This window comes from Sceloporus occidentalis, unplaced genomic scaffold, assembly GCF_023333645.1.
Source record: "Sceloporus occidentalis isolate IW3139 unplaced genomic scaffold, rSceOcc1.0.p SCAF_159, whole genome shotgun sequence".
NCBI lineage: Eukaryota > Metazoa > Chordata > Lepidosauria > Squamata > Phrynosomatidae > Sceloporus > Sceloporus occidentalis.
The window spans coordinates 139,044-161,368 of record NW_028317139.1 but is presented as its reverse complement, the minus strand read 5'-3'; positions in this window follow the sequence as shown (position 1 = coordinate 161,368).

Sequence of the window (22,325 nt, the reverse complement as noted above, 5' to 3'; positions counted from 1 at the left end):
TATATATCTTGCCTGCATTTTATCCACACTTGTTTGATTGTGGCTCCTGTAAGTTAATACTTTAGCTGGGGTATGCCTGTGGTTCTTAGATAATACACCATTGGTGGTATTTTTGTTTTTTTATTAAAGTATTTATTAAAGAAGAACAAAGAACTCCTTGGCAGAGTTTCATCTTTTCTCATATTAGTCACGTTCCTACCCATCTGTTTGTGAGTGCAACAACTTCCTATTTCATTTATCATCCATTTATTTTACATATTCCACCGTGTATTATTTATTGTATGTATGTCTTATAAGTTGTCTCAGTATCCCCGTGCTATCCCCTATCAGTTTTGTTTTAACTCCCTGGAGTGCCAGCTATGTAGGAAACATGTAGCCATTTTGTGTCTGTATAGCAGGGAAAATGGGCTGACTAGATTGCCCGAATGCTTATTATTGTCATTACAATGTCCTGGAGTTGAGGGCCATCAAAAGGAAGACAACATGGTGCCTCACATTTTGGAGCTTGTATAGAAATACATATGGAATATGTATATAACAAAAAAACTATATATAGAACATAGAGGATACAGCACAAGAAGTGAACCCTGAATACTTTTTTGACAAGTATTTCTATATGACACAATCTACCTAAATCAAAAATGTTTTAAAAATGAATTTGCCTACTTTCCTAAAAATATATAGCTATATACATATTTTACATGGTATAAGAAACTCAATAACATCAACAAGCGAATGCATCAGTGAAGTCTTGTAAACATTTAAATATTCAAACTAAATGGTGCAGTGTAAAGACACATTCACCTTGGGTAAAAAGAAGGGCAGAGACGAATCAAATTATTACAATTAACACCGGCCTGACCCAGTCAATCCAGATGAGAGCTTGCAGAATGAACTGACATTGAAAGTATAATTAAGAAATCAAGCAGAGCGACCATAACTGAATAACAATTTAATAAAACTAATAATTAGAAGTTATATATTGTGTTGTGGGCAAACAAAGCTGTTTTCCAGGTTTGTGTAATAATTTTTGAAAGTAAAGAGAACAAAAGGACAGTATTTTCAAAAGACCAAATTTTCTGAAGTCTAATGGCTTACTGTTGCATCACATAACTGAATCCAACGCTAAATGTCTACATTTTAGTTTCTTTTAGATTTTTTAGCTCGGGGATCTGATATGCTTCCTCCAATCAGCATGCATGCAAATATTCCCTACTAATATACATATAGTGCAACAAAGTTCAGGCATGGATCGTTATTGCACGTATAGTATAGCATCTGAGTAGGGAATATTTCCAAATATTCCCTTCTCTCCCATGATCCCTTACTAGCTAGCATGTTGACCATATTACACCCTCCCCTTGACCCTTAAATAGTGAGTATTATTATCTCGATTATAATCTGCTAACTTGTATATATCATTAATTGCATTTTTTAAATAGCACAAACATTCATTACTTTTAAAATGCACATGTGTATGTGTTCCTGCGTATATATAGTTTGTATTTTGTATGCTAAAAAGACCTTCTCAGCAAGAAACACAACTTTACCTTGAGGAAAATAACCGATGATGATAATCCTAGAATGCTTAAATAAACAGTTTGTATGCACAGTTGCTGAATTTATGTACCATTTTCAAGGTAAAACATTTATATTAATGGACTTCATCTAGAAAGGCTTTATAGTTACGTTGACATGATTTTTGCAGATTTTTGTGCATTTTTCAAAAAAAGGAAGGCTGAAGAAAACTCTACATAAATAACAAGATCTGTATTTTAATTTTGTTTTTATGTTAGCAATAAAATGTTAATTGCAGTGAAATGACATGTTCGTATGAGTGTAAAAATGTAATGAGGATGAACTTGGCCACTCTCGATATCAAAGACATCAGAATACTGGCAGGGTAAAAACATGCTTGGCTCTTTTTCTGTATCATTAGCTTCTCTGCTAAGGAAATTGATATAAGCTCTGGTAAACTCAGAAAGCATGGCATGGTGATAAGTGCACAATGTTTATACTAAAGATAGGGTCGTAGAAATCAATATCAACACATTTTACCCTGGGGCACAAAAAAACAATTTCAATGTAAAACTGGAAAAGGATTTTCTACTAGTGTAATACTAATATTCTGCCAAATTTCTAATCCTTAAGATGTGAATAAGAATCCCACCACATTGAATAGTGTAAGAAATCATTTTTATACTTTAATTTTGTTCTGCACATTTTAGGCCTGAATGCAACTTGAGTGCTAGGAACATATGGTATCAATTAAGTGACGTAGCTTAGAGGGTTTTCTGTGGAATGCCGGTGTATCATATGACTGTTCCAATAGGATTCCTTTACGTATACCCTAACCAAATGTAAAGGGGTATAAATTGGCATGACTACAAGGACAAGGTCTCTTTCCACGCTCTCACCTTCATCTCACCAAGAATATTGAACCTACAGTACCTTTTATCAACATTTGTTCCAGCATTGGTACTGTATGAATTGTTAATTTGTTATTGAATAAACTTGATTAATAGACATAGAAGCTGTGGTCTTGATTGCTGTTTGATCACTGGAGAAGTTTAGATATCCAAGACAAAGAATATTCTAACAAATAGGTAAAGTGTATGGATGTTGTTCTTTAATGTGAAGTTGGTTAAATATGCTTGTCACCAAAATGGAAAAGTGTAGTGTTTGGATAAATCAAATATTGGGGATTCTCTTACACTATATGGTCAGTGCCATCACTACATCAAACTACCCAAATTTGGCAAGTCCTATCTACCTTTTCATGGCTATATTGCTTACCAAGTTGCTGGATTTGTGGGACTGCACTGCATTTTAACCCACTGAGTCTCTCATGTAATTTAAGGCCTACTCTGGACACCATCAATGAGTGTCACAAACCTCAACGCTCCTCTTCACCAGAGTACCCATTTGTAGCAGGTACCTGGCCATGTTCCCTGCCAGCTGCTCAAACCACCTCTGCTGTATCACCACTCTGTTTGTCCACATCTAAACGCGCGTGTGCGCTATCCCAGTCACCTTTATTGCATCCCCAGTGGATGTGACGATGAGCGCCTCAGTATGACTTCACAAAGGGGTGTTGCTTAAAGGGGCTGTGGCTTAACAGGTGGCCCGTCTTCCGTAACTCTGACCTTGGCCTCCATTTTGACCACTCTTTATCCTGCATGCCTCACCAGCACTATCCTAACAATGAGGCACCTGTGTGACAAGGGGAGGCTGCTTAACCTTAAGGTTTGGTCAGAACTTGCAAATATGCACAGAAAAAATATACAGAAAGGGGAGTGCATATCTGGTATAATGCATTGTGACGGAATGGAAACGTCGTCTTTTTTGGGAGGGACGCGGAGGAGAGAGAGGGGAGCTGAGCGGTCCCTCATTACGCTCATTACCGCTCAGCACCTCTCAGTCTCCTCCGCGAGGCCTCTAGCTCGGTCGTAGTGCCAGCAGTGAAGCAGCGCGCACCGCGACAGAGCAAGGAGACAGAGGTCACCGCAGGACTTCTGGAAGATAAGTGAACTACAAAGGGAAGAAAGGGTAGATAATGAGAAGGACAGGAGAGGGGTTGTGCTTCAGAGTATCCGTGTCCAGCTCAAAGATAAAAAAAAAAAAAAAAGAATCCTAGAGTAAAAGCTAAAAGCTTGAAGGAATCATTGGAAATGGTTAACATCTCGTTCATGAGTCTACCACATGCCAAACATAGAACAGGCATGGAGTCCATGGCAGTGCACCACGGAGGAAGTGGCTGCTTTTCAATTTAACATTGCTGTTTTCAGTGCCATCATCAAGAAAACAATGAATTTCAAAGTTTATCAAGGTATCATACAGTATAATGTAAGGGTGGCTGTCCATCAGCTGAACCTCAGTAGAAGTTGTGTAATGCAGAAGGACAATGACCCTAAACATAACAGTAAATCTACTACAGAATGGTTTAAATAAAAATAAAAAATCCACCGTTTGGAGTGGCCAAACCAGAGCCCTACCCATTAAAGATGCTGTGAAATGGCCTTAAGAAAGCCGTTCACACCAGACATCCTAGGAATATGGTTGAGCTTAAGAAGTTCTGTAAGAAGAATGGTGTAAAAGTACTCTTGAAAATTGTGCATGTTTAATTTGCAGCTACTAGAAGGGGTTGTTTGAGGTTATTGCTGCCACAGGAGGTTCTACCAGTTATCAAAGCCAAGGGTTCACTTACTTTTTCCACCAGCACTGTGAATGTTTAATGGGTGTGTTCAATAAAGACATTACATATTATCACTGTTTGTGTATTATTAGCTTAAGCACACTGTGATAGTATATACTTGTAGTTCAGATTACACTTTATGAAATTAATGCAGAAAACAAGGTAATTCCATGGGGTTAATTTACTTTTTCTTGCCACTGTATAATGAGAGCCAAGGGTACGATATTTAGGAATCATGCACTCATCTTCCATGCAAATGATTTAGACCTGTTGGCTAAAGGAGAGATTGGAGTAGGTTATTCTTTGTACACTTACTCTGAATAAAAGACTTTTACAAAATATTGGCATATTGTACAATATGATATAAATACTGGATTCATCTTTTTGATTATACAATTGCCTAGCTCTGTTCTCGTTCTCTTTCGAATTTGTTGCTTAGGGGGCATACAAAGATTAGAGCAGCTCACTAGACGGAGTTTAGCATTTTTAAATTAAGGACATATTCTGCAAATCTACAAGTGATACAATTGTTATCCTCAAAAATTAGAATCCTAACTTCCTTATTAGAAAAAAGAAAAAAAAATAATATTTTTTCCACTTAAATTCCTTGACATAATGAAGCATACAAGTAAACAAACACAAGGGAGCACATATTCTAAAAATACTCAAAACAAGAAATAAAAAAGAATATTGAAACTGCACCATGTCTTTGCATACAAAAATCCCTGTGTATCATAGTTAACAATACAGATGGAGTACCAAGCTGTGTAAATAATAATACAATGGATATCATTATAATATTAACCACTAATGTTAAATATCTATAGTGTAGTAATTTGTTATGCCTTACCATTTCAACATCAGGGTGTCTTGTTCTACTGTAAAAACCTTCTCTGACCTTTTGCACAGTTTTCTGTACGTACATTCAATATCTTAAATGGTGGCTCTGTCCTTTTGACTGGAATAATCTGAATGCCTTTTCCTACTGTTTTACCTTCTGTTTATTTCTGTATTTGTCTGTTCAGCCACTTTGCCTGTTATGTATTCTTATTCCACATTTCTCTGCAAGACGATATAATTATCTGTCTGGCAACATTTAAAGGTTACCGACATCCTCCTTAATATGTTACAACCATTAAAATGAAAGCTCTGCTGACATTGTATTTGTAGATTAACAGTAGCTTTCAAAGTAAGAAAAAAAAATCTTAGTAAATCCAATGTAATACTGTTCTTTTGAAACTAGACTGTTTTTGTGATTCTCAGGCAATTATTTAATGCTAGAAACCGCCGTAGATGCCACGGTGCAGTAAGGCATATTAAAACCACTCTTTGGAGAGTTCTTATTTTATGTACTTAATAAACTTAGAAAACAATATTCTTGAATCATTAACCACAGTGCTTAATTAAAAGTCCTTTACATCAGAACAACTTGGAGATTTGGAAAATTACATATATCCATGCAGGTCAATTTGATTACATAACATCTTCATTATTTCTTTTGAAGAAATATTATTATTTCTTTTCTTAATAATGACTTTAAACTGTCGATTTAAAACGCCATCAACAGATAATATATCCTGATTTTATATATATATATATATATATATATATATATTGGGGAAAAAATAATTGAGTAAGACTACATAGTCTTTAAATTTAAATGTGTAATGCAGGAACGTTATGCTCCAAAAATTAAATTATTGTAAATTTAGAAATAGATTACTAATGCAGAAATGATTGTGTGTAGAAATTGAAAAAAAAAATCACAGTGGTTTGTAAATAAATTATATTTTTTCTAGATACCATTGTCATGTCATAAGACTAACATTGAAAATTGCTTTGGAAAAAATAGACAAGCCTATATAGTTCACAAAGAAAAAATAGGTAAAAATGCTGCTTCAATGTCATAATAAACATGCCTTAAAATAACATTGGCTCGCTCATCATACTTACTGAGGTATCACATCATGGCTGACTGTTACATTGTAATCTTATGTTTTAATTGCTATAGACAGATGAAAGCCTTTCATGTTAGATAAGGGGTTATTCAAAGATGAATCAATTTCCTTTGGCAATTTTTCTCATTGCCGGAATATTTTGACTTGTTTTAAATGAAGTTGACTTTGTGGCACTGAACCAAACACATAGGTCATCTCGGAGGCAAACCAGAAGTATCTGATATATTGCCTTTAGCTCAAAAATTTCAATGTCACTACAGATTTACTATAATGATGTACAAACAAGTCACGAGTAAACAACATCGACATATGAACATAAGGACGACCCAGTTAAATGAACCAGAAATATCAGCTTTAGTAAAGTAAATGAACTATAACACTGTAACAACAAGGATGAGTATAGCACAGGAAATGCAAATAGCCACTAAACCAGAATACAAGCATTAATGGATTATATATATTTTATTAAGTTCATAAAGTACAGTAGCTAAAGAATTCTATTGTATCTATCGTATTGTGAATTCTGTTTACTTTTTAATATTTTTTAATACCCTTTTATTTGTCGTTAGCGCTAACTAACAAGCCCAGAATTGACTCTGCTCCATTAGATGAGAACTGTGAAGTCTGTCACCAAATTTCCACTGGACAATCCCGTATCTAAATCTCCACTGGGCAAAATGCATTTGTTATGTCAGCATTTTTTTTTTAAATTGTACAGTAGCGGATATCTGATATACTTTTTTTACTTACAGTGACAGCTGCATTTGATATTGTTAACCAAAGTAGTTTCTTGAGTAATTGCACATAGAACTAATGGTTTATGATGCATATATATATATATATATATATATATATATATATATATTACTCCAAAATTCCCCACATAATCATAACAATAACTATGTTAGATTGTTAATGAAATAAAAGGAAGGATAGCCACACATTGCCTAAACTGCCTTTATCCACCAACCATAAGATAAAGTATTTGTAAATTTGTGTCAGCTACAGTATCTTGGGACAGTTAAAGATAAGATCACATAAGAACAGAAAAAATGATACCATCTTAAGGATAAAAGCACAAAGCCAAGGTTTGAAAATCACAAATATGAATTTCTCCTTTACATTATTTCCAGGTTTTGATATTAACAAGCACACTTTAATACTCAAGGAATGGGAGAAAATGTACTCAAGTTCCACTTGTGGGATAGTCTGGGCTTTTAAGACTTTTTTTTATAAACTTTATCTGAAATATTGATGAAATACAGTAGTTCTAATCAATAAGAGGATAATAAGTAGTTAACTCAAATTGCATTAGTCTGTAAGTTGCACAAAGGAGTGATAATACTGTAATGGAAAACTCCCCTAGGTCGCAAAATTAGATGACCGTCAGAGAATCAAGTAAATGGGGCATTTTGCCTGCTAGAACAACAGATAAATAGTAGGCATATTAACTCAACATTACAATTCCAACATTTCACTAATCCCTCCATGAATAGCCACTCAGATAATGATTAATCAATATTATTATTGTGTGTAACATAAACATATTGATTTTTCAAACAGCTAGGATGTTAAACAATGCATTAGAAATTTATTACACTGAGTACAATCTATGCAATAGTACTGATGCATTACAAACAATGCAATAAATTGCATAATTCAATTAAATCATCATTATCATTAAATACAAAATGTAAATACACATATAAATATCTATCTATAGATAGATAGATAGATAGATAGATATATTGTGCTCTTAATGCAATTATTATTTCATAAGATTATGTTGAATATATATATACCACTACCGTTCAAAAGTTTGTGGTCACCTAGCTGTTTTCATGGAAAACAAGAAAATTTCAAGCTGTGTAACATTTTCTACTGATCGACGTGCCATTGGAACACGTAAATTATGATTGGAACATTACCCACGTCTACACTGTATTTCTGATCAATGTTATGTTATTTTCATGGGCAAAATTTACCGTATTGGCTCGAATATAGGCCGCACTTTTTCCCCCCACTTTAAGTCTTTAAAGTGGGGGTGCGGCCTATATTCGGGGTCTAGCGGGGTTAGGATACAGATCCCCCGCAGCGGTGCAGGGGACCTACATCCTACTCTCTGATACGCTCAGACAGCCTCCCCTGCCAGAACTTTCCACGGGGGGGGTGCCGGCACGGGAGGTTGTCTAAGCGCATCGTGCGGACAGTCACCGGCTGCGGAGGTAGTTTACCCGCATCGCCGCAGCCGGTGACCGTCCGCACGATGCGTTTTACCTCTGCCCCCAAGACTTACCAGAGCAGACTCCCGGGTGTCTTGCGGGGCCGGCGGGGGACATCTACGCAATACGCGTATAGAACTTCCGGTGCTGGCACATCCGCTGAGATGTCCCCCGCCAGCCCCGCAAGACACCCAGGAGTCTGCTCTGGTAAGTCGGGGGGGCAGAGTGGCAGCATATCTTGGGGGGGGGGAGGACAGTAGCAGCATATCTCGGGGGGTAGGAGGAGGACAGGGGCAGCATATCTCGAGGGGGGGAGACAGAGTGGCAGCATGTTTTTTTGGTGCTTTTTTAAAGAAAAAAAACGTTTTCTTTAAAAAAGCACCAAACTTTTAGGGTGCGGCCTATATACGGGGGCGGCCTATATCCGAGCCAATACAGTACTTTTCTTATAAAAAAAGGACATTTCTAAGTGATCCGAAACTTTGAACGGTAGTATGTGTATATTTTATATATATATATATACTAGTTTGCATTCGTTTTCGGGCAAACATGGAAATGAACACGAATAGTGCGTTTTCGTCGTTCAAACCAAAAAACGAAGAAACGACGGTGGCGGCGGTAAAACGTAGACGAAGACACACAACGCGAAAAATCTTCGTGTTCGTCTTGGTCTACTAATCTCCCTGGTCCCTTCCCCGTCTAGCCAACCTTATCTACGCAGCATCGCAGGGGTTGACGGAAGTGGAAATCCGTAGGTACTGTAACGATTGTATGAGGAGGACCCCGGATGGCGGAGTGAGCCAGGCAAACAGGAACCAGGAGTAGCCAGGAGAGCTGAAACCGAGAATCAGGTCTGGTAACCAGTAAAGCAGGAAGCCGAATCAAATCCAGAAGAGTAGTCAAACAAGCCGAGTCAATACCAACAATCAGAGAACAGGAGCCAAATCAGAAAACAGGAGCAAAGTCAGCAAGCCGGGTCAAACGAAGAAATAGTCGCAGCAACTCACACAGGAAAACCACAGAATACACCAACCAAGGGTGACCCAGAAGAGGAAGTCCAGGTCTTAATAGGGACAAGTGGAGGTGTGTCCTGCATTAAGGAGGTCACCCGAGGTTATATGAACACGTTACAGATTTAACGTGTAATATTATGTTTTGACCACACGGTGGGCTACCTGTCTGTGAAGACAACCGGGTAGCGGTGGTACTCGCTGCCCAGGAAGCCGGCCGAGGAGGAAGCGTTGCGAGACCGGCCACGGTGCAGGACCGGAAAGGCAGATAAGTCCTTACAGGTTCGCTGTAAGGGGTTAAGGGGCCGTGCAAACGACTTTATTGCAGGGTCCTCCTTTGGCATCAACCAATTGCAGGCGACCAAGAGGCTCACTCGCACGGTCTTTTTAGCTCCTGACGGCGAACCTACGGATTTCCGCTCCCGTTAACCCCTGCCATGCTGTGTAGATAACGGGAGCGGAAATCCATTGGTTCGCCATCAGGGGTTAACTTGGTGCAACTTGGCCGGCAGAGACCACTGGTCTCCCTGCTCCAACAGATAAAAGTCCGTACGAATGACCAATAAAGTCGCTTGTACGGACCTTTAACTGTTGGAGCAGAGAGACCAGTGGTCTCTGCCGGCCAAGTTGCCGGACCTGATTTTAAAAGTCTGTACCAGCAACTCTATTGGTCGCCAGCAGGGGGCTCGTCTGCCATCAACCAATGAAGTACAGGTTTACATTGGTCCATGACGCGTTAACCCCGTATTAACCCCTTCTACAAAAAATGAAGACAAAAACAAACACGAAGAATGTACACGAATATTCGCCCGAACCGAACACAGGAACGGGCAAATATTCGCGGAATACGAAGATTGTTTCCCCCACGAAGAGGAACACGAAGATGAACACGAAGATGAACACGAAGAGTTGGCTGACGCCCAAGTCTAATATATACATATATATATATATTTACATATATTAAATCAATGTATTGGCATATGTAGCTAAACATTTCTTTGGTTGCTCTTCTTTTCTGGTAAATTTTAATCTTCCATGTTCAAATTATGCACTATAGTCCCCCTCCTTTTTAGACAATGATTCCTATAGATTTGTATCTAATAAGTTTACATATTCAGCGATATCAGATTTTTCTCTGTTGTAGGTGTAGCATCAAAATGATCTTTACGTTTTATATGAGATATATATATATGAGATGAAACCCAACAGGCTGGTGACATTTTACTTAGTCCAAATACCAACATATAAGTGAATAGATTTAGCTTTTACATTCATGAACTGTGCCTAGGTCATTGTTATTGTTTAAAATGGAAAAAAATAAATAAAATAATTATTGTACTCTTGCAGCGTGCGGATGGATATATCCATACAGAGGCTCACAATAAAGGAAATGTCAGGGACTGGGTCCATACAGACGACTAATGACCCAGAGCACCCAATCATGGAATTCAGGAGTTATTGCGCAGTAGCGGAGTTGGACAGGACATGGTACAGGGCGACTGCACTCTCCAGGGTGTTGAGCACCTAGGGCCCTGACATAGCAGCGGATGTTGTCCAGGACAAAACAAAGTGATATCCTGCAGACATCCTGGAGCAGGCATGAGACATAGCTCAACAGAGAAATGTGCAGGATGCTGCAGGCTGGGAGTAGGGAAGCTAAGCAGAGTACAGGATAAACATAGCAAGCAAGGGGGACAGAGCAAGGAACAGGGAGACTAAGAGAGAAAGATAGCCAGACAAGACATACATGGTACAGGACACAACAAAGAACATAGAACAAGACAAGGAACACAGGGGATGGAGTGAGGAGCCGCGATCCTCAGATGATTCAGGGAAAATAGGGCAAAGGCACATAAAAGACTGACACACATAAATACAGGACTAACCTAGGACTATAAAATAACAATTAGAATTTTAGTCACATCTTATGGCCATAGTATGCTTAGCCCACCACTATGCCAAAGTACTCCAATATTCGGTGGGTCCTAGCGTTAAACCCTGCCTACTGAATTACTAATAAGCTGAAACTAAACTTTGAATCTAAACACAGAACCGAGAAGGACATACCTTTAGACTGCTGACTGAGACAAATGCGTGGGGCACAACTTATAAAGGAAACAGAAGCTGAAGCCAAGAGCAGGACTGAAACAAAGTATCAGAAGTAAACGGCAGAGCACAAGGAAATCCAGGAAAGGATTACAGCAAAGGGGGAACTGTAGAAAGACAGGGGAACTATAGCAAGACAAGGGAAACTAGAGATAAGCAGCTCTGCAGCCTGAATGGGGCCTGACAGGAAATTATTTGCTACATGAGCTTCTAGTGACCAGCCTATATGTACAATCTACACCTATTTCCAAGCAGTTAATTGAATGTAAAGAAACATTTTAACCAAAATGTAACGTATGCAAAATCAAACAGCATAAAAATATTAAAACACTACTTAGCAATACCTACGTTTCTTACGGGGCTGGCCTGAGGATAACAATGCAGCACTGGTACTTTAAGGCCAAAGGCTGGATACAACGGGCCACTCATTATGATTTTATCCCGGGTATATCCAGCCGGTGGCAGCAAACTGCAACACCCAATCTGCCGCATGAGCGTGTGAGTATGGGGTACTGTCTGCCAGTTCCAGATACTTTCTGGGCTTGGTCTCTTATCAGGAATCTTTAACAGCAAAATTACTTTTTGTGATGTGAAAAATTGCTGAAAATTAACCTTAGTAAGCAACGCGCCTCACAAGTGAGCAGTGCATAATTATTACATTGAAATCGAATAATTAAAACTAGGTCCCAAAGGCATATTGTAAATTACTTATCCAGAATTTCTAAGCCAAAGGACATAATGCTGACACACTTCTATGGATTTGTTATTGATTAATAAACATTCTGCAAAATACAACATGCCTCTCTTACCTGCTTGAAACACATTGATTATTCAAATGTAAAAGTATTCTATAATAATGTCTTCCTTGTATTCTTAGTTTAACTGCATGATAAAAAATACTGAACTCGATTTTCCTGATTCTCTTAAAGGGGCACTCCGGTATTACGTAGAGCCTCACCACTTTGTAAGTACTTTCTTGCATTCTTCAACTTAAAAGAAAAACTTACCTTTAGGAGAGGCTGCAGCTCCAAAGCAACAGCCCCTTTTGGTAACCAATCAATGGCAGAATAGAGCTCTCTCTGAAATCAGTGGAAGTCCTCTATGGGAATTCTTGCTGAGCCAACACTGGAGTTGACTGGTGGTGAGTATACCACATGGGCGATTATTTGGCTGAAAAAATCCCTCCATGCATTTGCAAGGGAGAACCGCATGAGAATTAAAGTGCATATGATGTTTGTAGTGTCCCTTTAAAAGTGTTATTGATTGTAACAACACCCACTTTATTGCCCATCTTACAATATATATAGCAGTATCCAGATAGCAATGACTTTTGAATATGAATAAAAAAGCAATATTAATGCCAAGGCTTTGTGTTTCTTTGTTAGTAATGTCCACTTTTTTCCCCCTCAATATCGCAGTCTTCTATGCAAATATCACACTTATTACATCACACAAATACAGAAGGTGCAGTGTATACATAATACATAAGACAATACAGAATACAGCAATATTACCTACAATGCTTCTCCTAACTGCATATGTTGCTCCTTGTCACTTTAACAAAGCTGAATAACAGAAACAAACATAAGCACAGTGTTTCATGTCTACTGTAATGAGAATTAGGACATTAAGGCATTGTGGAGTGAAAATGGGGGAGCTCTGTTCATAGTCCTTCTTGGTGCTTCCCTGCTTGTCACAACCACCCCATTGCCTGGTCAAGTACTTTGATTATCTAGTCAGGGGGCAGAAAATTTATTTTTCCTGAACTTGTACATACAAACCCATAAACCCATAAAATATGTCTGTGCCAAAGACATTTGAGAGAAAGGGATAAGAGGGGTGCAAATCACCTAGTAAAGCCCTTATAGATATGTTGGTTTAGCAGGGGTGCCTCAATATGAATAAATATAATAATATTGCTTGGTAACATGTACATGTACAGTCTGAGAGAATTCATAGAAATTAGGACCAATAAGACAAAGAATAGAAAAATGTAAGTTCTAAACATGTGAAGGAAAAAAACAACAACTGAGGTTTACTCATATCTTGACAAGTGACAGAGTTAAATTGGCAGGCATCGTAAAATGTTCTAAACCATGGTAATGAGTTTTTGACAAGATGGACAAATTATCACAAAGGGAATCATTTTGAATCAGTTACTATGACTCTATACGGGCTACATTTTAAATAACATTTCAGCGTGTATGTTTTTTTTTTTTAGCTTCAACTGCTTTTACTATTTTACGGAATGTTCTAACTACAGACAAAGCATTGATTTTAGCGAATAATACAAATGTATGAAAAGACAACTCCTCCTCATAATGTTGGAGGTACCAAATTTTAAAATACTTAACAATGTGTAATAAGCTGTATCTCTCTCCTCCTTTTGAACAACCAAAGAGAGACAGTTACACTTTAGTAGGCAATTAAAAGGTCACATTTTCTTTTAAATATGCCATAAAAATAAATAAATCAATCTATCTATCTATCTATCTATCTATCTATCTATCTATCTATCTATCTCTCTATCTCTCTCTCTCTCTCTCTCTCTCTCTCTCTATATATATATATATATATATATATATTATAGCATGACTCATATAACTTCAGTGTGTGTGCAAAATGCTGTCAAGACATTAATAACATTTACTTTAAGATCTCGTGAGCCCACTTAAAAACACACATGAAGAACTCCAGGGCACGGATACACTGTACATGGAAGTGCAACTTACTATTAGTTTTGTCTATAGGGGGTTTCCTGTGGATGTGCAATAATAGATGATAACTACAGTATTAATAATTTAGCAGAAAAGTAGGATATTACATTTCTCCTTTAAGTGTATCACAAGCGGAGGATTCAGTAGATCTTCTCTTCTGTCCGAGTTAATTAAACAAGATAACTTCAGCTTTGTACACTTGCGTTGAATGAGAAAATCTACAGAAATGCATATACAACAGACTATTGCTAAATCAAAAGGAAGGCTTCTTCTGGTACTAATTTTGAAGGCAGGTCATGGGCTGCATTTAATGCTACATCAGAGAAATATTGGGACAAATAAATTAACTAGGAAAAACTGTATCAATGGTTTTTATCCCATTTTTCCATTTCGATCTATTTAATTACAATTTAAATATTTATCTCCAGAATTGAATCCATTACTAATATTTTCAAATATCACATACAGACACACATAAAAAAATAATAACAAATGCTATTAACACTTTGAGCTACCTTTCTGAAGGAGATCTTATTTCTCAAATACACAAACTAAACTGAAATGTTTCATTAAATCCAATAGAAAACCAAAAATAGCAACTTGTCTTCTATTTACACAGTTTCTTTGTCGATATATACCTTACCAATGGCATCAAAGCTGAGAAACTAAATAAACAGTAATTTACTGTAAAAAGGTGCACAAGTTTGAGGTTAACAACTGGCCCTTGCTTATCTTCAGTTCAGAATTGCTTGTCATGAAATTATTATTATTATTATTAATTTACCATTATTACTATTATTTTACCATTATCACTGTTAGATAAAAATGTACAGTGTTTCTAGTTATAAACTTTTACTATTTTTTTAATGTTTTAAATTTAATGTTTTTCTTGTATTTTGTAATTGTCCAAACCCCGGTCTGAAAATCCTGTTGTCTATCTTTGTTTAATTTTTATACATACGTATAATTATTCTTATTTTTTCAAATGATATAGTTTCTAAGAATTGTCCAGCAATAATATTACTAGATCTGGACAAATCATAAAAACAGAATTCAATAAACTTGTGATGAATAATAGATTATTATAGTGTGGAAATTCTCTTTTCAGTTGGCTGTCTAGGTCTCGTTGGATTTGAGTTGCTGAACACTGCAAAAAATTATATTATAAAGACAGAGCGAATGAAACACACATAAATATTTAAAACAACTGCAAAGGCGCATCATAAACACTTTAAAGAATATCTAAAAGCAGTAAAACCGAACAGGCACAAAAATACTTCATTAGACTAAAACCCCAGGGAAATTAGTTTTATAAAACACTCCTTATAAGAAAGGCAAAATTAAGAGAGAGACAAACTGTTTTGTATTAATACTAAAGAAGAATGTACTAGTGCTAAATTTAGAAGTCCTCTAAAGCGTTTTATTTCTAGAAACATCTCCGGAACGTTTGGATATTTGTCTTAAAATGATAATGTGTTGAAGTCATTATGCCCTTGTTCTAGCACCAAAGTTTTGGTAGAAGTAATTTACATTATTATCATCGTTTGTGTAGAAGTTTTTGCATTTACAGGATATTATATACATCTATATTGCCATAATAACAGATATAGTATGTGTTGTATATTTGTGTGAAATCTGAATTCAACCTTTTAATAATTAAATGCACATACCTGTACGCATGTACTCATAGTCGTAATATAATCACAATAATGTAACATTTAAGTGTACAAAATATGGTTGTAATTGATGATTGATGGTATTTATACCCACCTCTCATACCAGTCGGGTGTGAAATGCACTTAGCCTCCATATATTCTAATAAAGGCATTTAAATAAATATACTTCCTGCATTGGACTCCCATGAGCGAGATCTGTTTTTGCTTTTTCATGTACAGGAGAGGTCCCCCTGCCCCTACGTAACTAACATATCCCCTACCGCGCACACACACACATACACCCTCACTCTAACACACACATACACACTCACACTAAAAGATACTCAAACAAAGAAAAGGAATCCCAGCCCTCCAAACAGCTTCCAGTCTCTAGGACACTTTATTAAGTGAGAACAAACAAAAGCAAAGTTTCGGCCAAACAGGGCCTTTGAGTTTGACAAAAGCCCTGTTTGGCCGAAACATTGCTTTTGTTTGTTCTCGCTTAATAAAGTGTCCTAGAGACTGGAAGCTGTTTGGAGGGCTGGGATTCCTTTTCTTTGTTTGTATGCTTCAAGAGGGTTTATGCTGTCCCTTTTTTCCTGCTAGCACCCAGCTTCCTGGAAGTTGAGTGCAGAACCATTTTTTCTTTTTTACAACTAAAAGATACTCAATCACACCTTATACTCTTACTTTGCCTGTAGCCTTTATTTATAGGTGTGCTATTTCCACATGGCCAAATAACATCATGTGCATGCAGATAGACACATAATGTATAGACAAAAGCTCATTCTGTACTTGGGAATTATCTTAAAATAAGCACTAGATTAAAAGGTCACAAGTTAAGATTCCCTGCCTACATGGCATTCATGTACAATCCTTGGTGCAGCATATTCAAATACTTTGGTTTTTTTTAATAGTTACTGGTTAAAATGTGGGCCACCTCCCCTTCCAGACAGAACTATTATATTTGAGATAAGGGGTGTCTTTGTTAGAAATATGGCTCTGTTACATTTCTAATAATTGCAGAAGGCAAATTAGTTTATTATCTTGTTATTTTAACTCCCTCATAACTAGATTACTCTACAGTGTCCAATTCCTGCATTTTACTGCATGTATTTTATCGGAAGTTTCATTTTTGCCAATTTTGTGTTCATACAAATCTCCAATAATGAGGCGAGCCTCCATTTTGGCAATGTTCCCAGAAAATGTGGTTAAGGTTGAAAGTTGGTACAGCATTCATGAGTCCAATAAATAAGTGGCTGCTTATTAAGTTTTACCAAATACAAACTCCCCAGGAAACAATCACGGATGAAGGAGGTCACATAAAGAAAAAGAAAAAAAAGCTATAGTTAACTATTGCAATGCCAGATATATCCATACAGGAAAGTAACATTTTCTTACATTAAGTCTTACTTTAAAAATATCAGGGTTCCGTGAACCTCAAACTACTGGAATGAACTATTAGTATGTGCTACTAGTGTGGGCAGCACAAGATTTTAGTGGCTTGAATAGAAAACTAATGTTGCCTCACTCAGCTGTCGTAAAAGATTATATAATCCTAATTTAACCACAGAGGTTAAACGACTAACAGGCATCCCAAGTGTAACATGTATAAAGTGTAAACCAATAAGCTAACTCATCTCCCTGTGACTGTCATCAGGCCATCGTCCTGTCCTTTAACCTCTGTGGTCAAGCAAGGATTTTATTATATTTTTAATTTTATTTTCATTTAATTTTTAATTTTACTTAATGTAAGGAAGATTCCTTGATCCTTGATGATCAATGGCTGATGCTTTGCAGCAGATAAAACATGCAGACTAGAAGGGCCATGTGAAGTGCTTTTAAGAATTTTTTTTTTCATGTTTCTCTTCAAAAAAGTAAACATTCCAGGGACACTGTGTACCCAGGAATGTACATATTTCCATAATACAGGGTATTGGAGCTAAGCATACACGTAATGGGCAGGGGAGCATATGTTATCAAACTAATACATCTTATAAAAACTACCTAAATGAGTTACCCCTACAGACAAGCAATGATTATATTATAATTTAGCACAGCTTCAATTGCAGGCATTATGTGCACTACACATCCCCTGCCCCCTCCTCCCTCCTCCCTCCTGTCATTTTCTTCTCTTCATCTGTACACTCTCTCTCATAATGACTCCCTCTGCCTTTTCTGCGGCCCTCCCATCTCTCTGGTTAGTATCTTGTTTGCAGCTTCACATTCTCACACACTGACCCCCCCCTTTGCTTCCTCTTCCATCTCCCCTGTCAGTATCTTCTCAGCAGCTGCACAGAGAGTTCAAGAGATCAGTAAACAGTATCACCTGACTATTCTGACCGCCAGCTTCTTGACCTTGGCTTGTTGTACGGTTTTCCTGCTCGAGACTTGTTTGGTTCCACCTGTGTGTGCCCTTGGAGTTAGTCACTGATCTTGGAGGATCATCTAAAAGTCTCATGGCTGCTCAAAGCCAAAAGGCTTAGCCTGAGTAGGAACCAGTTGGAGGGCGAAGAACTCACAGTCCTACCTTGCACCAGCATCTCCTCTATTATGCTGTGCGTGCCATATATACACTGTACGTTGACAGTCATCACTTGCTTTATGGTGAAAAAGGCATCATAAAATGTAAAGATTTGGGGTTATTTTTTTCTCCTACATTTTCTGTATTGTGTAAGTCTGATTTTCCTTGTGTGCCAATGTTTGCATAGTAATATTTTTTATGTATTGCACTTGATATTCCATTGTGGCATAATTCTGATTATTTCGGGATTTCTGTGTCATAATACACGTTCATTCTATTGTCATTAGAAGTATCAGTATGCAGTCCATATGTTAATATTTTTTGACAGCGACCAATGTTATTGTTATTGTTTCATTTTGTAATAAAGCATAATGACCTAGCTATAATTATGCAAAATATGTACAGAGGAACGGGAGATATACCCTTAAAATGGATTCATTTTAAAATCTATTTTAAGTCCTTCCATCTGACCGATTTTACACTGCGGCCAAGTGAAATTTTACATAGTAAACCAATGTGCTGCCATTAGACGTATTTTTGTAAAAATGTCAAAATGTGTCAGACATTCCTAGTGATCCAGCTACAGTTTGTAATAACATCTTTAAAAAAACAGCTAATTTGAGGAATCTTGTTATGCTGGGTAAACAAGTTAGCGTTGATGACATTTTTGGATTTTTTCAGCTATCAAATGGGCAATTCACTGGATAATGAGTCTTGCAAAGTTTTCAAAGATGTGAATAATCACTATCGTTTTCCCTCTAGATAGAGCTAAGTTTGTCCTTGCATTCCCAGACTATATAAACATCTAATTAATTAATTAATTAACACTTTTTTACTTCTTACAGAGTAAAATGTCATTTTGTATAATAATTATGGCAAAAGCAAACCAACATTATTAAGAGAATAAATCCACCCAAGTCAGTAAAATACTTGATTGAACAACAAATAGAAACTCAGGATCATCATAACTTTATTGGGATACCTTTTGTTTAATTCCATAAACAATTTAACTTGGAGAAAACCAACCACCAATAGCTGGACCAGAGCAAGTAGGCTTAAATAATATGTATTTGGATCTCTCCTCTTAGTCACAATATTCAATTCAAAGTTATGTTAGATAAGCAAATATAAAGCTTAATTTGTGCTTTAATGTGTGTGCAGGCCTGGTAGCGGATATGGCCAAATATTTACCACAGGTTATTAAGTTATATTTGTTTATAAGTTGTAGTGGAAAGATTTGTCTCTTGTATTTTGACATTATATTGATATATAGATAATCAGATTGTGCATTTGGAATTGTACAAATTATTAATTCAGGAACAAAATTTGGTTGCTGGATGCCCACATTCATTCTTATTCACTCTCACTCACTCTCATTCACGCTCTCACACACTCATTCTGGTTAACTCTCTCTCACGCTCTCTAAATGTTTTCCTACTTTCCCTGCTGATCACTTCCACTTCTGTATCGTTTTGTTCTTCATCTTCTATGTTGCATCTTCTCTGTTTCATATTCTCTATTTTATCTTCTCTCTTCAATCTCCTATGTTTGCCCACTTCTCTGTACATATAACCTGGTGTGAACTTGGCGGTGCTTCCGTTGACATTCCCTTCCCTGATTCCTCACTGAGGGGAGAGGCTGTCACCAAAAGTGCTGCTATTTTGCCCGAATGTAAACCTAGCCAAAATGATGGAACTTTCAGTGACGTTCTCTCATCTATCCTCTATCACTGGAAGTGTTGCCATTTTGAAGGAAATTCACGCCAAGATAGAAGCGAGACTATGATGAACAAGAAGAAGGGGAAGAAGTGAAAGTGCTCGGCTCTGGTGAGAGAGAGAATGGGAATGAGAGTGTGAGGGAAAGAGGAGAATGTGGGCACCAGGCAATAAATTTCATTCCCAAATAAAAAATGCCCCCCCCCCATTTTCATCCAAATCCAATGAGCAGGGAATGTTATTCTTTGCCTGAAAAGGAATGGGCGAAAAACTGTTTGTCTAAATAGTTTTTGGCCCATTCGCACTTGTAATATATATATATTAAATATTTAAAAAAATAGATATATGTTTTTGAAAATTTTAATTAAGCAGAACAGAGTCTTAAAGTAGATAAATCTAGTTGTAGTTATTGACAAATAACAAATTTACTTTCTTTGTGTCTCAGAGAGAATAAATATTTGTCCCTAACTAAAAGGCAATGCAATTTCTTCTCTGTTTCAACAGTCTACATGTAGCTAAATTAGAATGACAGTGAAAGGTGCACATGTGGTCTTATTTTATTAGCCAATTTATTTTCAGCAGTAGCCTAGCTAAACAGATTTGTATTCAATGTGTTTTGTATTTTAAATTAGCTGCCAATTTCACTTTATTCACTATGTTCTTGATTTGGCACATAACTGTGCCCATGCATAAACTTTGGTTATATGCTTGCCATACCAACCAGTGAACTTTAACTAATAAACTTAATGCAATACAGAGATAATATCTATTTTTAATAGTTTTAAAACAATCAAGGATACATTTACAAAAAAACCTTTAAATTGAATATATGTTTTTCTTGTTCATTAGATATGGAGTTTGATCTAAATTATAGGTTTTTTTTAAATTAATGTATTTGAAATATAAGTATAATGTAATGCAGTATAACACAATTATTATTATTATTTGTTTTATATAGCGCCATCAGACTCCACAGCACTGTACAAAAGGTAGACAGGACAAAGATAACCTTGTTATGTTATAAACTAATTGTTATCTTTGTCTTTGTCCTGTCTACCCTTTGTACAGTGCTGTGGAGTCTGATGGCGCTATATAAAACAAATAATAATAATAATAATAATAATAATAATTGTGTTATACTGCATTACATTATACTAATATTTCAAATACATTAATTTAAAAAAAACTATAATTTAGAATTATAATCCAGTCCTGCACAACCCTACAATAAAAACTAATGGAAATGTGCAATTTAGTTCAATGAAATGTAGAAAATTAGCATGTAAAATAGATGCATTTTAGTCAGGCTTTTTAGACGATCAAAACCAGTGTCTACAAATGTCTAAATTCAATTAACATACCGCCAAAGGATTAAACCAACACTCAACATATGGGCAGAATACACCTTAACAGAGACAAATGAACCATTTTACTTTTCAGATTTAAATTTAATTTGTGCTAGCATTGCAATGCAATACAGTGTAGTTTATGTAGTTCATTCTCTTTTTTTCGTGGTGTGGATTTCAGATGGCTCATTCAATCAAGTCCATTATTAACATTTGGAGATGTGTGTTCTTTTTGCAGAACAATAATTTAGAATATGATATTGCAAACTCACATCAAATATAAATAGATACTTCTACCAATGTTTTGCAGAAAGTTTAAAGACTTATTCTGGCCATTAATGAATAGCACATAATGCTAGTACGAAGATGAAAAGTGGCATACTACACATGACTACAATGAAAACAATATGGAGGTTAATGGCAAAGGGGCCGACAATAACAAGAGATCACATATTTCAATATTACGAATGCACTGTGTTTATCTTTTTATTGAATACAGTGTTAATAATAACCTATTTATTTAGGTCTGTATTTATGCCAACATCTTACACTGGCTCTTTGTCTTCTTCAAAATGGTTTGAATATTTAAATATGTGTTTGATGTTAGTAATACCAGTCAGGCCCGGACTGGCCATCGGGCACACCTGCCCCTTAAGCCCGCAGCAACTGTGACCGGGCCCGCAACTCTAGCAGCGGGCCCGCTACTTACCTGGCAGACGCGCGTGAGCAGCGTCTCTTCTACCGCCAGGGGGACGCAGGAATCCAATGGAACCATGTGACGTACGTCACGTACGTCACATGACCCTGCTGCACGTCTGCTTCCCCTGTGCAGATCTGCAGAAGTCTGCGAGCGGCGCGTACATCATTAGTTCAGGTA